This window comes from Nelumbo lutea, chromosome 1 (genome assembly GCF_056320005.1).
Source record: "Nelumbo lutea isolate HS-2025 chromosome 1, American lotus-T2T, whole genome shotgun sequence".
Lineage (NCBI taxonomy): Eukaryota > Viridiplantae > Streptophyta > Magnoliopsida > Proteales > Nelumbonaceae > Nelumbo > Nelumbo lutea.
The window spans coordinates 24,361,103-24,386,329 of record NC_142684.1 but is presented as its reverse complement, the minus strand read 5'-3'; the positions used below and the strand labels follow the sequence as shown (position 1 = coordinate 24,386,329).

At 38.3% G+C, this 25,227-nt stretch overlaps 1 long non-coding RNA gene and 1 other non-coding gene across 13 annotated transcripts; one reads left to right on the top strand and one right to left on the bottom strand.

Annotated features, from left to right (window-relative positions):
• Positions 1-1,839: 1,839 nt before the first annotated feature.
• Positions 1,840-6,763, bottom strand: LOC148873980 (uncharacterized). 12 transcript variants are annotated; one of them, XR_016105644.1, is made up of 8 exons: positions 6,414-6,607; positions 6,285-6,342; positions 5,600-5,660; positions 5,337-5,385; positions 4,412-4,453; positions 2,933-3,121; positions 2,652-2,838; positions 1,840-2,362 (listed from the first exon to the last, which is right to left on the bottom strand). It is a non-coding gene; the product is annotated as an uncharacterized LOC148873980 (long non-coding RNA). The 12 variants fall into 12 exon arrangements; XR_016105645.1 differs by having other exon boundaries at positions 4,412-4,517; positions 6,414-6,604; XR_016105643.1 differs by having other exon boundaries at positions 2,933-3,118; positions 4,412-4,517; positions 6,414-6,604.
• Positions 6,764-11,772: 5,009 nt separating this feature from the next.
• On the top strand, positions 11,773-11,879 carry LOC148873979 (small nucleolar RNA R71). The gene has a single exon (XR_016106247.1). It is a non-coding gene; the product is annotated as a small nucleolar RNA R71 (small nucleolar RNA).
• The last annotated feature ends 13,348 nt before the right edge of the window (positions 11,880-25,227 follow it).

The window sequence follows — 25,227 nt, the reverse complement described above, 5'->3', positions numbered from 1 at the left end:
CGACTTCGCCGACGCCTTCGTTGTTGAGTGGGCCTGGTACTGGTGCTGTTGGCCTCTGTGTTATCAAACTCGATGGGCCTGAAATATTGGTAGTCTGCTGCTAGGGCGCTAAATCAGTTCTCTGTGAGCGGGAACTCAGGCTTGGAGCGCCAAGGTACTGACTTTGTGGGCGAGGTTCCTGACCCGCTTGCGAGTTGTGAGGCGGGGGTGATTTTCCTTTCCCTTCGATCTGAATATGAGGCCTGGCTGTTAGGGGGGTTCTAGAGTTGAGAGGCTTCTTGGTGAGGGTGTCCACCCTTAACCGACTTCGGAGCAAGGTGTCGAGGTAGAAGCAGTGACTGGTTCAGGGGTAGTTGGGGGAACTGCTGCTGATAGTGATATTGAGAGAAGTGGTATAGTACTTGGTGCTACTAGAGTTGATGTTGTTGGAATTGTTGCATTTGGGCTTGCATTGCATCAGGACGTCAAACTGATTCTGGCGAGTCGCCAGGGGGACAGTAATTGGTTCAACAAAAATTGTTTCGATAAGGAGTGGAAGAGAGACGTTCATGGCAGAAAGGTTTACGGGCGCCACTGTTCGTGGCGCATTCAAGCTGGGGATCCCATCCACCGAAAGGGGGATGGTGAACTATCCAATGCACACCATGGGGATTTGGAGTTGTTCCCTAGTAGTGTTCGTCTCTGTGCCACGTCCGGCATTACTGGAAGAAGCCATGAGTGTTGGGGTTTTTGGAAAAAATGGTTATGAGAGTTTTAGAAAGAGGCTTTTAGAAGCATTTCCCACAGACGACGCCAATTGATGGTGCGCAATCCGGCCGGTCCTAGCTGTCAACGACCTTTCCTTTGAACGAAACTATAGGGAATCTGTAACGGAAAAGATGAGGAAACTCCGAGGAGAACTCGATGAGATTGCTCCGAAGCTCATGTTAGAATTCTCTCAAAGGCAAGATAAAACTAGATGGCGCAAAGTTCACATACCTTATTTTTGGGGGACAATGAGCATTTTATAACCACCTCGCGCACTCACTCCTAAGTTTCTATCAGGTCGGGTATGATTATCTCTGCTTTGTTGCTAGTTCGGGTGTCATCACCTCTGCTAGGACAGAACCGCCACTATTCTCTTTGTCGAAACCGTCTTTGCAACTGGAGACGGCGATAGCAAGTGACAGTGTCAGGTGGCCATTGGAGTGCGACTGTCAAGCGTCAGATCCCAAGTCAATCAGATGCGCCGCCCCTAGGTACGAACTTCCTCACTGTCAGGCGATGTACGGTAATTCAGCTTGACGTCCTAGTGGCGAAGTACTGGAGTGGTGGGCGAGGTAAAGTCTTGAGTTCAAATAGGGGAGTGTCCCGAACTGTCATGGGGCAGGCCAGTTCGGGTCGTTGCCTTGTGTGAGGCTCGGGGCCTAAGGGAGAGTTCGGGCTCCTAATAGGGAGAGTTCGAGCTCCTTGTAGGAAGTTCGGGCTACTGGTAGAGAGTTCGGACTGTTGGTTCCTCCCTTTGGTGCTCGCGCCTTGGGCGCGCTGTTGTCTTTGCCACGTGTTGAGTGATTACGAGATCGGGCCAAATCTTCCTTCATCAGAAACAATTAAGCACATATAAATAAAATATTTACATAAAGAGCCTTTAGTTTACCACTGTCAACGACACCAATGATAATATCTGACTTCACGTCAATGGGCAATTGGTTGTATTGGTGAATAGAATTGACTCCCAAGAACTCCCAAGAATGTGTGGTTTGAAGATTGATCCACACTCGTATTCATCCCATCGGGCGTATAGTTATAGAAGCCATTAACCGAACCACCAACATTGACTTCAAATGGAACTGAAAAGAGTGAAACAACGAAAGAAAACATGTAAGAAATAAATAAATCAAAAGCTTGGCATACAGTGGATCCCATTTTATCATGTATAGGAAGGAGAAATAGAAGTGCCTATTGGAACACACAGGGTCGCTGATTCTAGTAAAGAAACTAGTAGTAACTCTGGTTGAAGAGGAATTGAGGGAGAGATCTGTGCAGGTTGAAACTGATTCATCTCTATTGCTTGTAATGGTTGAGTCACTGCATGGATAGTTTTGGTTGGTCATCTCAATCTTCATTTGGGCAGCCGGAGAAGAAGAGGGCTTCCTCCTCCTGTAAACACTGGATTGCCCTCTATGCCTCCTAGCCATGATTGCATGCCAATGGTTCTTGAATGCACTATCAGTTCTACCAGGGAAAAACCTAGCTATGATAGCCCATTTGTTCCCATATAGTCTACGAGCGGCTAAGAGCCTCTCCTCTTTTTCCTTAGTAAAAGCTCTCCTGTTAATCCTTGGATCCAGCTGGTTGAACCACCTAAGTCTGCAGCTCTTTCCTGTAAAGAGGAAATAAAGAAAATTAAACGGGAAAAAAAAAACAACACGAGTACCAATCAAAGCAAAGAATATATTCTATGAAGGAAACAGCCAAAAATCTGGCTGGTGACTACACAAAGCAGAAGTACTTGGCTTCAATGGAAGGTGTTGTTTTATCTGGGGAGCATTGGCCTTGACCTAAAATGTAAGGCAGCAGCCGGACCCATACAGGCAGCAGCCGGACTTAGATCCACAACACATTTACTTACACAACAAGGTAAAATACCAATTTGAAGAAAGAATTCATACATCAATGCAATGCAAATCTGGTGGAATCAAAGATTGAACATAACTAGAAAAACTCCAGGGCAAGCCTTCTCCACTGCATTCTTGGCGTCATCAACAACTTCAAAACTGTCCAGAGTTAGGTTTGGTTTTGCATCCCTCTCAGCCAAATGATCTTTGGTAGAGTTCAATAAAACCGACCCATCACAGCCTGAAGAAAAGAATCAAACCAGTACTGAAATTGACTGAGAGATGATATCTATTAATTACACACCAAACATATAACAATTCTTATTAGTTATTACCCTAACAAAGCAGTCTTGGTAATGCAGCCTCACGAGCCCAGCAGGAACTGTTGCATCTGGGCTACATTTTTCCAAACCACTTTTCCAATGATATCCTCAGCTTGAGGGCAGCTTTTCTTGTAGAAATGCTTCTTCAGGCCATCTCCATGACAGAATTTGACAACTGAAGTGGGCTCTCTGAAGTTTCTGCTGTGATGTGGATTCAAATCTTAGAGTAGAAACCAGTTAAGTTAAGCATGAAAATGTCAGAGAGGGACAAAGAGTTAACTACTCATTCTCTTTATATATATTGTTTTAATTTGCAGCAAATAAAAATCATGAAAAAAATATTCCCATCCATCCATCCATCTATCCATCCATTTTTTTTCAAATTTTCTGGTTGTTTATTTTTGGCTATTAAAGAATTTACCCAGAGCATGATTACCTAATTTCAGTGATAATCTCTTGTGTTAAGCACATGATTACCTAATTTTCTCACCAATACCCCTACCCTACCAGACCATCTCTAGAGCCTATTGCAGGTACAGAACACTTAAAATGATACCAGAAACTGAACTGCTCAGGTTGGTTGCTCGTGGTTCAGCAATTTAACTACCTTTTTGGGATTATCCAGATCATGAATAAAAAAAGGGAAAAAGTTATAAGCAAGAAAAAAATAGAAGTGGACAAATTCATGCGGACTGCTGGGTGGATGAAATTAGAAATATTGAGTAGCAGAATGTGAAGACAGGGAGTGAGAGACAGTAAAAGAGGATGAAGAGGGATCAGTCAAACTTGACGAATTTAAAGCCATGGTTGACTCTAATACCAATATGAACTTTGAGAACAAAGAGAAGAAAATATTTTTGAAAATCAAATCAATGATAATTGTTGAATTACAATGGAAAGAGTTTGAAAATATGATGAGTCCTGAACAGTAAAGTGGTGGGATAATAGTTTCTAAACAAAACATGGATTTCTCGTTTCCGTATTTCAGTGTCAAGGACTCATCTCTTTCTTTCTTTTTTGTTTCTTTTTGTCATAGAATAACCTTTCAACTGCCTTATTCTAAGCTCTCTAATCATTCTATGAAGTAGATGATGAACAGTAAGTTTTATTTCCAAGGGTAATCCCCCAATTAGGCTCTGTAATCCTCCAACCCCCAGTTGCAGCAGGATTTGATCCCAATCCAAGTCTTTATTGGGATGAACAGTTTGGGCTCTGTAATCCCCCAAACCCCAGTTGCAGCAAGATTTGATCCCAACCCAAGTCTTTATTTTATCGCAAATCGGCTGGTTGAATTTGGTTCCATGTTACCTCTCTCTCTCTTTCTTGCATACACACATAAATAGGGATTACATCATCCAGTTTGGATTAATTAGGTCCGAGAAAGATGGGACCAATTAAGAGTCAGCTTGGGCCCAAAATTTCATTGATATACGCATACACATAACCAGTAGCAGGTTGGGGCCAACAGCATTAAAATTGAGAAAGACGTACCTGATGTAATTAAGTGAGGCAAGTGAAACAAATTTGTAAGACCTGCACCAGAGTGGTGCTGGTTAGTGGGATTGATGGCCTAATCCTGTTGGACCAGTGACTTCAGCTGGGTGGGCTCAGTGACATCAAAGTTAGCCAATAATGAATTTACAATAGAAAGATAACTAAAATATTAATAAGTAGAATTTAATGGTTGAACTGATAAAATTAACCGGTTTGTTTAGTTAGGACCGTCAAATGTTGCAGTGAATCCCAGATATAATGTCAGAACCAAAGAAATGGTTCAGTGTTAAATCACAAGTGTACTCAGGTCTCATGATTGCAATCTCAGTTTAGCTAGCCATAACATGGCCATGTAATAAAATGTAAGACACCAGTGATTAATTATAAACAGGATTACCCCCCTCCCCCTCTCTCTCTCTCTCTCATGACTATTACACACACTCACATGATGCACCTACTGGAACATCCAATGGTTGTGCTAAATCTTGGGAGGACAGAGAACATAAAGAAAGATTAACTCATTGAATAATCATAATCAGCCCAGACCTATATACTGTTAATTAATTTCGTAAGTGAACAAAGCTAGGGCTATTTCTGATGAGGGGCTACTGTTTAATGGACTTTTCTAAATGGATAAGTGCCAGACACGTCATATTCTGAGAACCTAAATATTCTTGTTCAATATCTTTTGATTTCCTCGTCTTTTTCTTGTTCTTACTTGCTTGATATGAATGGACATCTAAAATAAGCTAACAGTGTCACATATATTTATTCCTTTATCTAAGGTGGCATATGGAGGCCATTAGCTGGGTATTTTATCCAGTCCACCCCTCCCACAACCCCAAATAGCTGGGTATTTCATCTATAGGTAGCATACGATCCGGTTCATATAATATCCCCATTGGTAATGGTAAATACTTACTTTTCATGAGTCCTCAAATTCATTTCCTTGATCTCAAAAATTCAGCACCCTGCACTCATCCAATCCCAATGCCAAAGGAACATTGTAAGAAATGCTTTCTGGTTGAAGGAAAGGATAATATGGATTTTTTTTTCTTTTTTTTATGTAAGGTAAAGAGTATTGGATTAATAATTCCAAAAAGAGCATTTATGCATAACAATGATTTTTGTTACCAAATAAAAAGACGAAACTTATGTATATAAACAATAGAGTGAGCAATATACCTCCTATAATGATCTTAGACAGCTCCATGGATCATAATGGCTACTGACCTAGTAGATCGCTCTGAGAAGAAGAATGTGCTTAATACAGATTGAAGTTCAGATTTAAAAATTCCCTTTACTTAAACTCTAATATAATATTTAAACTTTACCATTATATATATATATAAATATATATATATATATATATATATATATATCCCAATAGATTTTCAAATCATCAAGATAGACACGAAATAGTAATAGGAAGAACAATTTATGAGTATTTGAGCTCTTGATTACCTCTATAAGAGCTCCGGTCGAGCAGAAAAAAAAAAAAAAACTTAGATATGAGAAATGTGGGAAAAAAGTCTCAATGCGATTTTTCAGCACCACTGAGGAGAACAAAGATAACAAGACTGCAGAAAAATACCTTGATTTCTCAAGGAATATTCCAATAGTATATTTCAACAAACCTAAAACGATCGACTACACCATAAACCCTCAAGATAAAAGAACCACCAGGTAAGAAAAGGAATAAACTGAAAATGCAAAATATGATTCCTCTCTAAATACAAAATCTATTTTCTCCGCACATCAAATTTGGACATACAAACATGCGCATCAATGGAAATAAGCTAAGAACACGAAAACAATAAAAGGACTATTTCTGATGAGAAAAGGAGAGGGAGAGAGAGAGAGAGACTACCTATTGATGCCGGTGTCCTTGGATGTCATCCCATCCGGTGGTGAGAGGTCGACGCTGGCTGCGAGAGAGAGACTACAAGAGAGTGAACAGAGAATAAGAAAAGGGGAAAGAGAGAGATAAAGAAATCACCTATCCGGTGTCCTTGGTTGCAATGAGAGGTCAACGTCGACTGTGAGAGAGATCGCACGAGAGAGAGACTAAAAGAGAAGGAAGAGAATGAGAAAAAGGGAAAAAAAAGGAGAAAAAAAAGCACTCATTCGCGCCACAACTTTCGGCAGTCGATGTTATTCTATATGATACCGAATCCATATGTGTAGTTCCCAAAGTAAGTGTTCATGCCCAAAGAAGATATCAAAATCCGTTTCTACCAAAGATGGATCAGCTTGAGATGAAACATGTTTAGTAATGCAGTCCTTCAGCAAAAACTGCAATCCAACAGTTTAGATCGAGCAAGGGAGTATGAGTATGAAATCTCATCTGATTTTCTTACAAAATTAGTGGTAGGAACTGATCTATATCAACCTAAAAACTGGAGATCAAATTCGGGATTGGGCAACAAGACAGAAGGAGAGAACTAAGAGCAGAAAAGCGAAAATTGAAGCAGTTCGCCCCCTCTATTTATAAGCCTTAAATATCAACTACTCCTAATCTAATTATGAGCTAACTAATCTAAATCTTTATTTGGATCTAGAATCTTTCAGTGGATAAGAGTTATCTTCTTATTCTATTACTGATCTAAGCCCGTATCCGTACCCAAATTCACCCAAGTCACATACTATCATGTGACTTTTTAATTAATCCAGTTAATTATGGGCCTTAGGCCCATTAAGCTAGAAGGCTCACTTCCCCCTTTAATTGTTGGTTAACTTGGCTCTTTTTGTATAGTGTGGGACCCTAACATTGACCTCACAAAAGCCATATGAGTTCAATCCAACTTCTTGAAGGAATGGGATATACATCATATGGATGGTCAAACCTGTAGGAAGGTTGGGCGAAATTTCAAAAATTTCTTTACTCCCATCCGGGAATCGTATTCCTAGTGTATTCGGAAGCATGTTGTTAACCACTTCGGAATACTGGTTTTAATATTTATAAAATTTTTTCAATTCTCAAACAAATACAAATGCAATAAATGGGTGAGAACGGGTCGTATCCACAGAGAAGCAAGGGAAAAACCATTACGTACTTAGATCCGGGAAAGAGAATACAATTGGGAATTGTAGAAAGTAATAAAATAAAATTTATTAATGCTAAAATTAAAGATTTGGACTTAAACAATACAATAACTAAAATTTTGAAATTAATAGAGTACTGAAATTAACAAAAGAAATAAATAAAAGTGGTCCAAAATTCGGATCCAATGGCGGTAATTGTAGATTCGTCGAACAGGTTGCAGGAACCCCTCCTAACAAGAACTGGGCATCCTTCCCTTCTTCAGTCCTCGAAGCCCTCAAGACACCTTAGCCTTGAACTAGACGAATTCAAATCTGCAAAACTGAGAAACGAACGAAGTTAAATCTAAAAGAATGTTAAAATAAAAATAATGAAAAAGAAAATAAAGAAAATGAAAGAATGGTTGATCAGATCCAATGGTGGTAGTACCAAATTGGTTGAATAGCTTGTAGGAATCCCTTTTGACAAGAACTAGACGTCATTCTCTTCTACAACCCTTGAACTCCTCAAGAAACCTTAGCCTTGAAATGGGTGAATTGACCAACCCCTTCTACAGGGCCCCTGGGGTACTTTTTATAGAGAAGGGTGAACACAATTGGGAATAGAGAGAAAGAGGGGGGCGGCAGCTGGGTTTTAGCAAAGTTATGGGCGCCCTAAGTTTCTAATGGAGGGTTAAGATGATTTTGGGGTGATCCTAGGGCTGAGAAGAAAAGAAGAGGAGGCCCAATATTATGTAGGGCTAAGATTTAGGTGCCCAAAAATGAATGGAGGAGAGAAATGAGGCACCTAGGGTTGAAAGGTGGAGATTAAAAGAGGTGGGTGGCGCCTTAGAGTGGATGGCTAAGATAAAAGATGGAATGGAGGGTTGAGATCTAGTGGTTAGGAGCTGAATGGTGAGGATTTGTAATTAGGTGGCGCCTTAGGGTTTAAAAACTACAAAAAGAGTGCCCTTTAATGAGTGGTAGAGATTAGAAGAAGTGGAGAGTGGAGATTAAACAGCTAGGGGCAGCTAGGGTTTTCTAAGAATAAAAAGAATGGGTTAAAAGGCGCTCTAGGATTTGCTAAGGAGAGGAGAGCATGCTAATACAGTAGGAGGGGCGTTAAAGTGTGTTTAGTAGGTCCCTCATGTTCCCAGTTTTTCACAAAAATACCCCCTCTCTAAGTTTGACATTACACCAACTTCCCAAAAACTGTATTTTAGCCATGAAGCCTTCCCAGTTTTGCATAGAATTTGCACTGAGACCCTCAGAGGTCACAATAATGAATTTAAATGGGAAAATGGCATACTTTGACTATTATAAGGCCAAAAATACCCCTGAAATGATGCTCTTGAGGCATCAAAATGCAGAGTTATTACACCCCCTCAACTTAATCATTCCTAGTTCCTTAGCAATGTAGCCTTGAAATTAAACTGATCATAGAGATCCTTCCCATCTCAAGATCATCCCTAACAGAATTAGTCAAGCTCAAACTTTGTATAGATCGATATTGGGCTTAAGGGGTAAAACTGTCTTACTTTGAATATTACCGAAACTTGGCTTAAAAATCTTATATACCCTTCCATTTGCAGATTGTCTTGATAATCTGAGATTGATTTTAAAATCAGATAGGTATTCTTCTTATCATTTTTTTACAATAAATTTCTAACCCTGAATTTGATTTGTATACTTATTCCTATTGTTACCTTCCACCGTTTGACGCAAATCTTGACACTTGTCTTAGGTGAAGAGATCCGATTACTAAGTGTTAGGTGATTGTCTTTGGCATTCCATTTCCCGTTTGACGCGAATCTCAACACTTGACTTAGGCAAAGAGACCCGGTTACTAAGTCTAGGGTGTCCATTGACCTCTTATTCTCTTCTTTTTTTTTTTAAAATATTGTTTAGGGTAGCCCACTATTTCTAACAATTTGAAGAATTTTTGTCTAATTTCTCCATCTTTCTCATCTTATCTTGGCAGGGGCAAACTTGGGAGTATTTTCCAATTTCTAAACAGTTTCGATAATATTCAAATAAGACCAATTTTGACTCCTATCACTTGCTACCAATTTCTACAAAATTCGATATTCTTTTATCATTTTCCTCAACTTTTTCTGTTTGGGAATCTCTTTTAATGGAAAAGAATTAAAAAATTTTTAGTGAAATTTTAATTCTACATATTTAAATGCTTAGCTTAAAAAATGTTATTATTTTTTTATTTTTCTCTCTCTTTCATCACCCCCAACTTAAATGCCATTATCCCCAATGGCATGACTAGAATGATGCACAGAGGATTTGGGCCAAAGGGAATAATGAATAGGGTTTTCCTGAGGGGTTTAAGGTCTGCCACTTGGTCTCGAATCAAGAGAAGGAAATTCAAATCCTAAAAACAAAAAACTATTTTGGGTTGCCTCCCAACAGCGCTAACCTTAACATCTTCAACCAAACGCATTTACAGACTTCTTCCATCCAGACTCTGAGACTCACTTTCTTCTTCATACCAACAAGGCTCAGACTGGGCTAACCAAGGGGTAGATAAGTCATTCACAAGATTGTCCACTATGTCCACATTGCATTCATCTTCCCCTAGGTTTGGATACTTAGAGGCACTAAAAACATTCAATTAGACCTTCTACTCTCCAAATGAGATGTCCATTTGCCCCGACTTGCAGTTGATATTTGCATTGGTCATTGCTAGAAATGACTGTCCTAAGATTATCGGGTTATGATTCAGTTCTTCAGTTGGGGTCATGTCTAAACAACAAAGTCTATAGGGAAATAACAGTTCTCTATCTTAACAATGGCATCCTCAATAACACCTCGAGGAGTCTTGACTAACCGATCAGCGAGTTGCAGAATTACCAAGGTAGGTTTCAACTCACCGATCCTGAACCTTTCGTAAATGATAGACGGAAGCAGGTTTACACTGGCCCCAAGATCCAATAGAGCCCGATCAAAGGTGATTCTAGAGATGATACAACTGATGAGAGGAGCACCCGGGTCTTTCATCTTCTAGGGAAGTTGGTACAGGAGGACCACACTCACATCTACTGAGAGCATCACTTTTTGTGGGGCCAATCGTGGCTCCCTCTTTTGGGTGCATAGCTCTTTCAAAAACTTGGCATAATCCAGGACATGTTGTATTGCATCGAGGAGAGGGATGTTAATGTGCACTTGTTTGAAAAGTTCCCTAATCTCCTTGTTGTGAATCTCTTTGTTTTTTTGCAGCACCCCAGTTGTGAGTGCGATTGGAAAGGGGACCATAGATTGGTTCACTTTAGGCTGTTCTTCTAGGTTTTCTCTTTCTTCTTCTCCCCCTCCCAACTTAGGGTTTTCCAGCTCCTTTCCTTCTTCTTCACTTTTCTTCTTCTCATACAAGTCTTCCAAAATTCTCCCTCTTCTTAAAGTAGTAACAACTTTAGCATTTTCGAAATGGGGATTCTTAGGAGGTGGTAATTTGTTGAGGAAAACCCAGTGGATGATTCCTAGGATTTGCAACCGGTTGACTCGGTAATTGCTCCACTTCTCTCCTTGCATTAGAATCGGCTAGCTGTCTTATTTGGCTTTCTAACCTATCAATGAACTGCTACTAATTTAGGATTAGCTGCTGAAGCTGCATGAATTGATCGTCTATTGAGCAGGATTGCAGAGGTTGTGGGTAACCCTGATAAGGTTGTGTTGGTTGATTCATAAGGTACATCTATAGGAACTAACTTTGTACTGATGGCCTCTGAAACTGTTGGGCCATGGAGTTGGATGGATGCTAATATTGTTGGGACTATAGATTAGGTTGATGTGTCCTCTAAGAAAAGTTAGGGTGATTTCTCCACCCATGGTTGTAAGTATTAGAATATGGGTCATTGTTGGGCCTTGAGAAACTCTGGGTTGCCTGAAATTGTTCTTGGATAAAGGGTGGAAATTGGGCCATCATAAGACAGTCATCAACCTGGTGGGCTAGGCTAGCACAAATGGAACACACTTCGGGATAGGATGTCGATAGGCCCAATTGCTGGTTAAAGGTGAAAAACTAATCAAACTTCTAGGCTAGAAGATCTGCCCTATCCAACTTTCTAGAAATGGCATTCAAGTCCATTTTTGGCTCGGCCTCTATATTATTCTTGACCTCATAGAGCCCTACCCTCTTTGAGGGTCCCACTAACTTTTTGTAGGAATACAAGGATGCATTATTAATGGAATTCTCACTAAGGGTTTCGAAAAGAGCATATGCGTCATCCTCGCTCTTACTCATAAATTCCCCCCCATAGGACGCATCTACCATTTGTCTGTATTGATCTATCAGACCTTCATAGAAGACCTGGACAATTTGCCACTGGGACAGGCCATGGTGTGGGCATTTTCTCATTAATTCCTTCATCCTCTCCCAAGCCTCATGAATTTGTTCACCTGGTGTTTGGATGAATCCAATGATGGTTCTTCTCATGGTATTGGTTTGGCCTATAGGATAGAACTTTTTAAGGAATTCTTGTTGCATTTTTGCCCAAGTTTTAATGGGTCTCCCTATAGTCCCTAACTAGTGCTTGGCTTTATCTTTCAAGGAAAAGGGGAAAAGAGTCAATCTAAGGGCATCATCATTGAAGTTCTGGATCTTTATAGTGGAATAGATTTCCAGAAATTCGTCTATGTACTTGTATGGGTCCTCACTCGGGTTCCCATAGAAAGATGGGAGCATCTAGATAGTGCTTGACTTAACCTCATACTGTAAGGCCTGAGTATCTAGTAACGGAATGTAGGATGAAGGGTTGTATTGGGTTGGAGTGAAGTATTCCTTCAACTTTCTGGGTTGGGAATCATTGATTCCAGCCATTTGGTTGTGGTGTTGGTGATGGAGGTATCTCTCTATTTCAGGTATGGGTTCTATAGTTTCTCTCCTTAGAGATCTCCTTCCCAACATACAACTTAGAAGTCCCTTTTCTTCTTGTTTAAATTTTGAGTTTAATTTCAAATTTGGAATTTGAAATTTAAATTCTAAAATTTAAACTCAAATTTTGAAACTTTTTCCCCCTTTTTTATTTTTATTTTTTAATTTTTAATTCTTAATTTTTTTATTTTCTCTCTTTTTTTTATTTGAAATTTAAATTTTGAAAATTTAAATTCAAATTTAGATTTTGAAATTTAAATTCCTAAAATTTAAATTCAAATTTGAATATTTAAATTAAAAAAAAATGCAAGCAAATCAACCACACGACCTAGGGGTTGACCTAGGGTTTCCTAAACTAGTGGTTCAACCAATGTGAATCCTTTTAGGTTCACTTGGAATTACACCACTTCCTTTGGTTAGCTAGGAAAGAGGTGGGGATGTGGGAGGCTCCCCTTGCTCTCACAAGGACCTAATTAAGTAACCACAAAACCCACTTGGGTGTAGCCATTTAACCTCTTTCCTTAGACCTCAACCACCAGTTATGGAAAGTAATTACAAGCTTTCCTAAAATTCATCACACCTTTGAAACAAATGTGAATGCAATCAAACAAAATGAATACAACTAACTACAATGGATTACCTTATCTTATTTAAGTTGGATTACCCTTAAATGGATTAACGAAACAAAACAATCAAACAAAATGAATGCAACTAACTACAATGCATAAACTATTATTTCTAAAATGCAATTCAGCAATATAACATGAAAGAATAAAATAAACTAAGCACAAGATGCAATTAAAATAAAAAGAAACCTAGCACATTCACAACTAACAAAATAATTTCAGCAATTAAATAAACCTATATGATACATGCTCTAGAATATCAAACCCTAAATGATGGAATGCAAATGCAAAAAGAATTATTTATTTATTTTTTTAATTTAAATTTTGAAATTTGAAATTCAAATTCAAATTCAAATTCAGATTTGAATTAAAGTTTAAATTTAAATTCAAATTCAAAAATTTAAACAATTTCCTATTTAACGATTAATTATTCAATTAAATAACTAAAAAAGAATTAAATAAGGCAATAAATAATTATAACAAATAGAAAATAAAAGAAATAATTATGCTAAAAAGATTACAACTACCAAAATAAATTCTAATAAGAAAATTGTAATTCTAAAATTTAAATCGAAAATAAAATAAACAAAAGAAAAGTATGCGGCAATAAATAAAATAAAATAAAATAAATGATTTTTTTTCTATTTTTTTATCTGAAATAAAATAAAAACACAAACCTAATAAGCTAGAAATTCAAACAAGAAATTAAAATAAAGAAAAAAAAAGATCTAGAAACAAAATGGAAGAAAAATAATACAAAAAAAATCAGATCTAGAGAAAAAATTTAATTAAAAATTCAAAAATCACTTTTCTACCCAAAAGAATGAGTTAAAAAATAAAAATCAAAAATCAAAAATAAAATGGGATGACTACACATGAAACGCAATCCAATTAATCGTCTCTTCTCTTCTCTCCCACAGTCCCGCAATGCTCCGGTACCCCACCTTTCGCTATTTCGTCCTACAGAATCAAAGAGAAATAAGAATTAAACTGAGATAACGGATCAACTAATCAAACGAAAAAGAAAAATTACTGAAATAGATCCAGAAAAAGTAAATAAAAAATTTTCTCCGTTGCTTCCTCGGCAACGACACCGAAAACTTGGTGTGTCCGGAAGCGTGTCGTTAACCATTTCGAAACACTAGCTTTAATATTTATAAAATTTTTCTGATTCTCAAACAAATAAAAACACAGTAAATGGGTGAGAACGGGTTGTATCCACAGAGAAGCAAGGGAAAAACGGTTATGTACTTAGATCCAGGAAAGAGAATACAATTGGGAATTGTAGAAAATTATAAAATAAAATTTATTAATGCTGAAATTAAAGATTCATAATTAAACAAGACAATAACTAAGATTCTGAAATTAATAGAGTACTGAAATTAACCAAAGAAATAAATAAAAGTGATACGGAATTTGAATCTAGTGGCGGTAACTGCAGATTGGTCGGACAGCTTGTAGGAACCCCTCCTAACAAGAACTGGGCGCCCTTCCTTTCTTCAACCCTCGAACCCCTCAAGACACCTTAGCCTTGAACGGGACGAATTCAAATCGACAAAATAGAGAAACAAACAGAAATTAAATCTAAAAGAGTGCTGGAATAAAAATAATAGAAAATAGCAAGAACCCCTCCTAACAAGAACTGGGCGTCCTTCCCTACTACAACCCTTGAACTCCTCAAGAAACCTTAGCCTTGAACTGGGTGAATCGACCAACCCCTTCTACAGAGCCCCTAGGGTCCTTTTTATAGAGAAGGGTGGACACAACTAGGAATAGAGAGAAAGAGGGGGGGCGACAGGCAGGTTTTAGCAATGTTATGGGCACCCTAGGGTTTCTAATGGAGGGTTAGGATGATTCTAGGGTAATCCTAGGGCTGAGAAGAAAAGAAGAGGACACCCAATATTATGTAGGGCTGAAATTTGGGCAACCAGAAAAGAATGGAGGAGATTGAGGCACCTAGGGTTAAAAGGTGGAGATTAAAAGAGGTGGGTGGCGCCCTAGAGTGGATGGATGAGATAGAAGATGGAATGGAGGGCTGTAATCTAATGGTTAGGGGCTGAATGGTGAGGATTAGCTGTTAGGTGGCGCCCTAGAGTTTAAAAACTACAAAAATAGTGCCCTAGAATGAGTGGTGGAGATTAGAAGTGGAGTGTGGAGATAGGGGCAATTAGGGTTTCCTAAGAGTGAAAAGAATGGGTTAAAAGGCGTCCTAAGGTTTGCTAAGGAGAGGGGAGCATGCTAATACAGTAGGAGGTGCCCTCCTGTTCTCAGTTTTTTACAAAAACACCAATCTCTTAGCTGGACTTCACACCAGCTTCCCAAAAACTGCATTTCAGCCATGAAACCTTCCCAGCTTTGCATAGAATTTGCACAAAGACCCTCAACACTGAATTTAACTAGGAAAATGGTAGACTTTGACTATTCTAAGGCTGGAATACCCCTGAAATGATGCCCTTGAGGCATCAAAATGCAGAGTTATCAATTCCCAGTTTAGAAAACTGCATTTTCAAGGTTCGTTCTTATAACCAAACTGGACCAAATCTAAAACCAAGATTAGGGAGAGGTATACTTGATACGGAATCCACGCATAAAGCTCCTCCCAATGCAGGTGTTCATGCCCAAAGAGTGTACTAAATCCTCCCTCACTGAAGATGACACAGCTTAAGATGAGGCAGGATTAGCAGGTAGTTCTTCACCAAGAACCTTTAATTCTTCAGCAAGAATTGAATGGGGTAGTGAGCACAACTTCAGAATTGTTTCTTCTAACAAAAAACAATATCAAGATCAAATCTTGATCAATTCCAAGAAATGGAAATCGAACAGGGTTAGTCCTCCCTGCTCTTTATCTATACCCCTTAAAGAGATAATCTTCTAATCTGATAAGGAGTTTCTTGATCCAAATCTTTATTTGGATTTAAACTCTTTAAGTGATAAGAATAATCCCTTATCTTATCTTCAGATCAAGATCAGCTACTCCTAATCAAATTAGAAGTTTCTAGATCCAAATCTCTATTTGGATCTAGACTCTTTAAGTGGATAAGAGTTATCTTCTTATCCTCATTTGCTGATCCATACCCAGATTCACCCCTATTTAATTAATCCAATTAACCCAGTTCAAAATGGGCTTTAGGCCCACTAAGATTTCAGGCCCACTTCCTTTTAATGCTGGCTAGCTTGGCTTTCTTTGTATGGCGTGGAACCCTATCATTGATCTACACATCAGCCACATGGGTTCAACCCAGCCTTAGTTACAAGGCCTGCTCGAATTCACTATAGGACATACTGAACCCCTGAGTCCATCACCATGGGCTCTTAATGGGCCCAACATTTATACTAAATGGTCATTGGGTCCAGCCATCTTATAAAGGCCCAAGGACTGTGGATAGATGCAAGATTAGCCCATCAAGTATAACCCTCAATGGTCTTATACTTAATCTCTCAGCCATAATGATCAAGCACTGTCTGACAAGAGAGGACCTCTCCCTTGGCTGCAAGATACAGTGCTACACTCTTTACTCACATGGATCCCAGGAATTAAAACATTTTTGCAAACAATTTGAAACCATAATATATATATCTATATATAAATATATTTTGCAAAACCAATTTCAAACACATTTGAAATCTACTGTTGGTAGTTTAAGTTTCCATCAGAGAGAGTGCATTTCCTCGATCTTTCACTTTGTCTAACAAAGGGGTTGATCCTATCACTATGATCACCCACTCAGGTGAATTCTCAGACTGTCCCAACATACCCAGGTTTTGACCCCCGCTAAGGATCTCACTGATTGGCATATCAAAGATAGCCCAATCTAACACCTAGTGCAGTACCGTAATCAAGTCTAGGGTTCAAGTTTTCAAGAAAACCCACACTACATGTACCTCAGGTCTCACCCTAGCAGCTGAGACAAGCTACCCCAACCAACTTGGCGGTTCATCAGTGTCATCCTTGGCAGGATAAATCTCCCCAGATCTATCCAACGGCTGTAAAGATTCTAAACTAACACGAGTCTCATATGTGTCCAATTTAAGGGTATTGCACAGAAACACACCACAATAACATGAATCAATTATGCACTTTATTCATTTACAATAAATGACATAATGTACATCAATCTGATTGAAGCTAAGGGCATACACTGTATAACACTTCTATGACAAACCTTGGCCGAATTTACTGCTAAATAGAGTGAACCCTTGAGACCATCAGTATGGGCTCTTAATGGGCCCAACATTTACACTAAATGGTCCTTGAGTCTAACCATCTTATGAAGGCCCTAGGACAATGGTCTTAACTGAGATTAGCCCATCAGGTATAAAAGCCTTAAATGATCTTACACTTAACCTCTCAGCCCTTAATGATCAAACACTACCCGACAAGAGAGGACCTCTCCCTTTGCTGCAAGGTACAATGTCGCACTCTCTGCTCGGATGGATCCCAGGAATTTAAACCTTTTGTAAACATTTTTTCATAAAACATAATATATATGTATATATATATATATATATTGCAAAACAAATCTTAAACACAGTTGAATTCTACTACCAACATTTTTGGTTTCCATCAGAGAAAGTGCAGTCCCCGATCATTCACTTTGTCTGACAAAGGTTTTGACCCCTAAAGGATCTCATTGATTGGCATATCAAATAGAGCCTAATCCGACACCTAGTGTAGTACCATAATCAAGTCTAGGGGTTAGGTGTAACTTTCCAGTTTTACCCAACAGTCTCCATGGTCTAAGGTACAACTAGAAATTGGTCCAAGTTTAGTGTTTCAAGCAAACACACACTACATGTGCTTCGGGTCTAACCCTGGCAGCTGACACAAGCTACCCCAACTGACTTGGCAGCACATTAGTGTCAACCTTGACAAGATAAACCTCTCTAGGTCTATCCAATGGCTGAAAATATTCTAAACTAACACGAGTCTCATAAGTGTACAATTTAAGGGTAATTACATAGAAACACACCAAGTATAACATGAATCAATTATGTACTTTTATTTATTTACAATAAATGTTTAATGTATATCAATCTGATTGGAGTTAAGGGCATACACTATCTAACAGCTCCCACTTGCTCTTAGGTCCAATCGGGTACAAGCCAGATTCCCATACTATCCACGTATTTCTCAAACACTTTCTATGTTAGTGGCTTTGTTAATGGGTCTACCACATTCTCCATTGATGCTACCTTCTGAATCTGACATCCCCTCTACTAACAATCTTCCGTAGTACATGGTACTTCCTCTCGATGTGCTTTGACTTCGAATGAGCTCGGGGCTCCTTAGCTTGAGCAATGGCTCCAGTGTTGTCACACAATAGTGGAATGGGTGATGTTCTGGATGAAACTACTCCTAATTACTGAATGAACTTCTTCATCCATATTTCTTCCTTGGCAGCTTCACTTGCAGCAATGTATTCGGTCTCAGTTGTGGAATCTGCTATGGACCCTTGTTTGCTACTCTTCCAACTAACTGCATAGGATCCCATCGTGAAGATGTAACCATATGTAGATTTTCTATCATCTGGGACTGATTAGAAGTCGGCATCGGTATACCCTAGGATCTATAGTGAACTACCATCAAATACCAGACAAATATATTTTGTCCTTCAAAGTTATTTGAGTATGTTCTTTATAGTTGTCCAGTGATCCTATCCTGGGTTTGACTGGTATCTACTTACTACATTCACGGCTTGATCAATGTCTAGCCGAGTGCACAACATGACGTACATGATGCTCCTTACAGCTAAGGCATAGGGAACCTCTCTCATACATTCAATCTCCTCGGGAGTCTTGGGAGACATACCCTTGGAGAGAGTGACTCCATGTCTGAAAGGGACAAATCCCTTCTTGGAGTTCTTCATGTCGTATCTTTTGACAATCTTGTCAATGTAAGTAGATTGGGATAATCCTATTATCCTTTTCAATCTATCTCTATAGAGTCAAAGTGCCAAGATATAGGAGGCTTCTCCAAGATCTTTCATGGAGAATTGCTACGAAAGTCATACCTTCACCATAGTTAACATTCCTACATCATTCTCAATGAGTAGTATGTCATCTACATACAGAACCAAGAACATAACCTTATCTCCTACCGCTTTACTATAAACATAGGGCTTATCTGGATTCTATTCAAAGTCAAATTGTTTGACGATAGAGTCAAATTGGATGTTTCAACTTCTAGAAGCATGCTTAAGTCCATAGATGGATCAATTAAGTTTACACAACATGTGTTCCTGACCTACAATAATGAAACCCTTCGGTTGCTGCATATATATATCTTTAGGAAGATCTCCATTCAAGAATGCGGTTTTGACATCCATTTTCCAAATCTCATAGTCATAGTGTGTTGCTATAGTTAGTAGGATTCGCATGGATTTAAGCATGGCCACTAGCAAAAATGTTTCCTCATAATCGATTCCCTCTTTCTAAGTGTACCCCTTCTCTACAAGACGAGCTTTATAGGTCTCAATCTTTCCATCAGGGCCCTTCTTCCTCTTGTAAATACATTTGCAATTGATTGCTTTCACCCCAGGGGTGGGTCTATGAGAGTCTAGACCTTGTTGGTTTCCATCGAGTCCATCTTGGCTTTCATGGCATCTACTCACTTCAAGGAATCTATGTCCAACATAGCTTCCGTATAAGTCAGGGGATCTTTCTCATTAATCATGGTTTCCATCAAATAAATTTATTGATCATAATCATAATGAACTAGAGAACTAGAAACCCAGGTAGATCTTCTAGGTTGGGTGTTATCTGGAACTTGTGGGACATCTCTCTACTACTCTTAGGATCTCCTCACCAAGAACAATTTCCTGAAGATGATTGTTCAAGATGTAATCTTCTTCCAAGAAATAGGCATTTCGACTACAAAACACTTTTTGTTCTCTTGGGTCATAGAATAGGTATCCTATAGAGCTTTTGGGATAGCTTACAAAAAGGCAACGATTGGTCTTGGATTCCAATTTGTCAACACTTATTCTTTTAACATGTGCCAGACAACCCCAAATCTTCAAGTGTCCTATACTTGGTTTCTTACCAGTCCAGATCTCATAGGGAGTCTTAGGAACAGATTTGGTTGGAACCCAGTTTAGCATGTAAATCGCAGTCTCTAATGCATACCCCCAAATGGATATAGGTAGTTTTAAGTGAACGAGGAGTGATCAAACCATATCTAATAGAGTCTGGATTCTCCTATTTGATACACCATTTAATTGTGGTGTAGTAGGAGGAGCCAACTGTGATACAATCCCAATGTCCTTTAAGTAGTCTTTGAATTTGTTGGAGAAATATTCACATCCTCGATCTAATCAAAGGGCCTTGATCTGTCTCCCCAATTCTTTCTCGACTTCTTGTTTGAACTCTTTGAACTTTTCAAAGGAATCAGACTTTTGTCTCATTAAGTACATGTAAATATACCGAGAATAATCACCGGTGAAAGTTATGAAACAAATGTGTTGGTTACGTGTCCTAACATTCATGGGACATATACATCAGTATGTATTAGGTCAAGTGTGCTTGTAGATCTTTCAAGCTTTCCTGCAAATGGTCGTTTCATCATCTTACACTAAAGGCAAGGTTCGCAAGTTGGAAGATCTTCTACAGTTAGAAAATTCAAAGGACCATCCTTTACCAACCTTGTGATACGATCTATGTTAATGTGGTCAAGTTGGTAATGCCATAGCTATGTGGGATTAACCGTATCATGTGATCTTTTCTTGGGGATAATTTTCGACGTAGTTTCGGTTATGTTTGTTTCCAGAGAAGATGGAGGAGATAGAGATCATTCTCAAGTTCTCCGTAAGTGAGGAATTTGTTATTCAATTTAATAGTAATCGTATTATTAAACAATATAAAATAATCATCCTTGCACAATTTTGAAACAAAAATCAAATTTCTTCTCAAAGTTGGTACATAGAGACAATTTTTAAGCCTAACAATTCATTCTTTGAAAATTAAATCTATAGTTCCTATAGCTATAGCTGCAACTATTGCAGAAGTCCATAAGTAAAGCATCACCTCATCCTCACTCAACCTTTTGCTTATTTGGAACCCCTACAATGTGTACATGCATGAGTAGAGGCCCCAGAGTCAATACAGCAGGATGTAGAAGTGACCAACATGTTGGTCTCTATGACAAGATATTCGAAATTACCTTCTTTCTTCTTGGTCTCCAGATACTGAGGATAGTTCTTCTTCTAGTGTCCGGTCTGTTTGCAGAAGTGGCACGCACCCAATGCCTTGTCCTTCTTCTACTTTTTAGGCTTGCCTGCTTTCTTCTGAGGTTTCTTCTTAACCTTCATCTTTTTTTGCTTGTCTTGCAACTTTCAACAAGCATGGCTATTGGCTTATCCTTCTTTATCTACTCTTTGGCCCTCTACAACATATTGTTGAGTTCTTGAAAGCTAACTTTTATCTTATTCATGTTGTAGTTCATGATAAACTGATTGAAGGAGGGAGGCAGAGAGTTTAAGATCGCATTAGTTTTGGTATCGTCATCTAGCCCAGAACCAAAAGCTTCTAGTTCGTTAATGTAGCCCATCATCTTCAAAAAATGGTCATGGACTTGTTGGCTCTCAGTCATCTATGTGGTCATCAACAATTTGAGGACCTTCTATCGAGCATAACGATTCTACTCCTTGTACAATGTCCTTAGACTATCCATGATATCCTTCGACACTTCGATCTTATCAAATTGTCTCTATATCTGATTGTCTAAGGATGCTATGATGTAACATCGGGTAAGAGAGTTCTTCTCCTTGCATTCCTGATACTCTTTCTTACAAACCTCAGAAGCCCTGTCACCTGGACGTTCTAGTGCAAGATTTTTGGCAACCTTGTCCAATTTCTCAGACGTCAAAACCAGTATAAGGTTACGAAACTACTTAGCATAATTAGGTCCCTTAAGCTTATTGTCATCCAATAAATTAGTGTATTGTCCATTTGCCATTTCTGATAAAAGGCAACACAGATTAGTTCATGACCCAAAATTGATTCATGTTAACTACATAGAAAGGTCTTTCATCTATGTTCCATTTTCATTTATTCATCATTGAGATTTCCCTTCTATCTTAGTGACGGAGACACAGTTATGTCTTTGGAAATGTTGGAAATCACATAGGTGCATGGGGTCAATTGTTTCAATTACAAAACTCCACCACTTTTTGTGAAGGATCTTATCTACTCATCTAATGAGCTTTCCCTTTGGCCTTTGTCAGACAAAGTTCATTGCCATTTTAGGCTAAACTTTTCTGTTTAGTAAGTGCTGACTCATTATATCGTGGACCCCAAGGTACCGTAAGAGTCTTCCATTTTAGGATAGGCCTCTCCTACATTGGTCTATGATGTCCCTATCATCTTATGAAGCAATCCAACAAACTGGACTAGCAAATGGATAGCCCAATTTTATGGTGCATCTCCTCATTGCCATTTCAGCCCATCTTCATGCTAATGGCAGAAGGCCTTTAAAGAATTCATCATATGAAATTCCCTATCACATGCACTTATATTAACTAGAGAGAACAAATCAAAACGTCCCTAGGTCTGATTTAGGTCAAACCAAAGTGGCTCTCAATGACTTTCATAAAATCAGATTCAAATGGGCCCAAAATGGGCTAGGGTTCCGCAAGGTTCTTCTTAGGGAGGAAATTGATCTGGGACCCATTAAGAAGGGAGATCATCCAATGATCTTTAGGGCACTATGGCAATGATGTGCATTCAACCATGATATTCGTAGAGAGACACTAACAATTAAACATGGGCCAAGTACTTATGACCCATGTGCGAATCACATTCAGTATATTACAAAGAATCACATTCACATATTGATTCAATCAATTAAATAACTTGTAAAACCCTAGTTATTTTAAAGTTAGCACATTATCAGCCCTATAAGGCCCATGTATTATGAAATAATATCATCTAGATATATGGGCTAAATTGTAAAAAACAATTTGGCCCATATAGTTGTTATATATATATATATATATATATATACATCTGTAGGCGTTCCATCTTTCCTTGTATGTATTCTAATCCACATAGCTCCCTTACTTGGTTGTGCCCCATCACTGGTTTGCTACATCTATCTTCACACTAATTAAACATTAGACATTATCATCATTTTCAATTAGCAATATAGTAAATTAACTATAATGTCATCTTATGATGCAATCTTGCATTACTCTTGATCCCCTACAATGTGTGTGTATTTTTGTTGGGACTAATTTCCTCTAGCTATAGTATTCTGTTTCTATAGGTTTATAAAGGCCATGTATATTGTGACACTAAAACAATATAGGTTAATCAATATAATTAGAGGATAATACCTTTCCCTCATCAAAGTTTCAAAAAGTGACAAGAATCTGTCATTAATCGCTAGGAACTCCTTGAAAATTCCACATTGCCTCATCACGGGAAACTATATCATAATACATTGATTTCAAGTTTGACTTATAATCTTTCCCCTTTTTCCTAATCGAGGACAATACCCATTTTCTGCCTTTATTGTCTATATCAAATTTACTCTACAAAGAACACATTTAAACAAATGTATGAACAATTAATATATGAATTCAAACAAATAAACATGGCTAAATTAAAAAGGCCATACCAGTACAAGAGTCCAAATATCCTCTTTACGTGGTGCTGAAAATGAGGTCTGATACCCAGGGGACAGATGTCACCATTCTACTTAATTGTCCCATGAACTTAACTAGTTTCTTTATATTTTCCCCAATTCCTTGGCCTAGCCCATTTAAAGTCGAGGGAATTTTTTCTCCTATCGGTAAATTCCATATGTTGGTAGCTCCTGTGGGCCCCTCCCTTCCTTGGCATTGAAGCATCTATATCATAGTACATAGGAAGTTAAAATATTTAAATGATTATGATAGAAAAGAGACTCAAATAAAAACCTATTCATTCCATTCCTAGCTAAGTCCCATTTTCCTCACCCATTCGTGACATCTTCTTATCTACTTCCAAGACTCCGAGTACATCCTTATCTAGGCCCTACAAAATCCAATTTCCAAGCTCCCACAATGTGGCAAAGTATGAAATCCTAATCATAGGACTCGACCTTGAAAAAGAAGTAGGGGTTAAGAACCATGTGGCATACGAAGTGTACTAGTTGGTGATACAACAGATGAAGAGTGATATGGCTGTCAAGGGGTTCGTTTTCCTACCCTTGTTGTATATTAATTTAAAAACGGTGTCTAGTTATTAATGTCACCTTTTAAATGCTTGAGTTGAGCGAAAAACAAGTTTGTAGACTCACTTGCTACACTAGGGTCTCTAACAACCTTTGAAGGAGACAAGGTCGTAGTAGTCATACATAAAAAGGTGACACCAATAATAAGGAGTTAGCAACATTAGTGAAAAGCATAATCATAATTTAAGAAACTGATTAGAGAGTAAAAATAATAAAAAAGAAAGCTAAAGCAATCAACAAGTTAATAGAAAAAGGGAAGTTGCTACAAAAGTTTCAACTAGTTGGTGAGATCTTGTACTATAAAATGTTAGAGAGGGTAAGAGCACAGTGTCAAGGAGAAGAGGAATCCGAAGAGGTCTTTAAGGAAACCAATGACAAGTGTTGCAGCAATCAGATGACAATCATGTATAAAAAACTATAGAGGTTGGTTTACTATTGGCCATAGATGAAGGAATAGACAAAAGAGATAATAGGAAGGGTGTAGCAGTTGCTTGTCACAAATAAATATACATGAATGTCTAATAATATTAAAAGAAAAATGGAAGCAACCATATATAGCCTACTTGACTACTGGAACACTACCCTCAGATACAAAACTAGCAAAAATACTCAAGAGAAAAGCAATGAGGTTCATGGTAATAGAGACATTGTTATTCAGAGAGTCGTTTAGTGGGAAGCCTTCACTACAAAAAAAAAAGGTACATATGCTGACAAACATGTTTACTGATGGTCATAATCCATTGGTATATATGATTTGTATTGACGGATATATGCATCTGTTACTACATGTCTTATCATATACCAATGGAATGATTATTCCGTCGCTGAAATCCAATGTATACCAACAAGAACCTTTACAGATGGTCACACTCTATTGGTATAAGTGATTTTTACTTGCGGATATTTGCATCCGTCATATATTGTAAATAATTGATGAAAGCATTAGACCGTCACTAAAACCAAATATAATCCGTTGCTGTGGTTCGCACTCTACTGACGGAATATATAAGCCGTTGCTATATGTCTTATATAATATCAACGGATGATAGTCCGTTGCTATATGTTCATACTATCC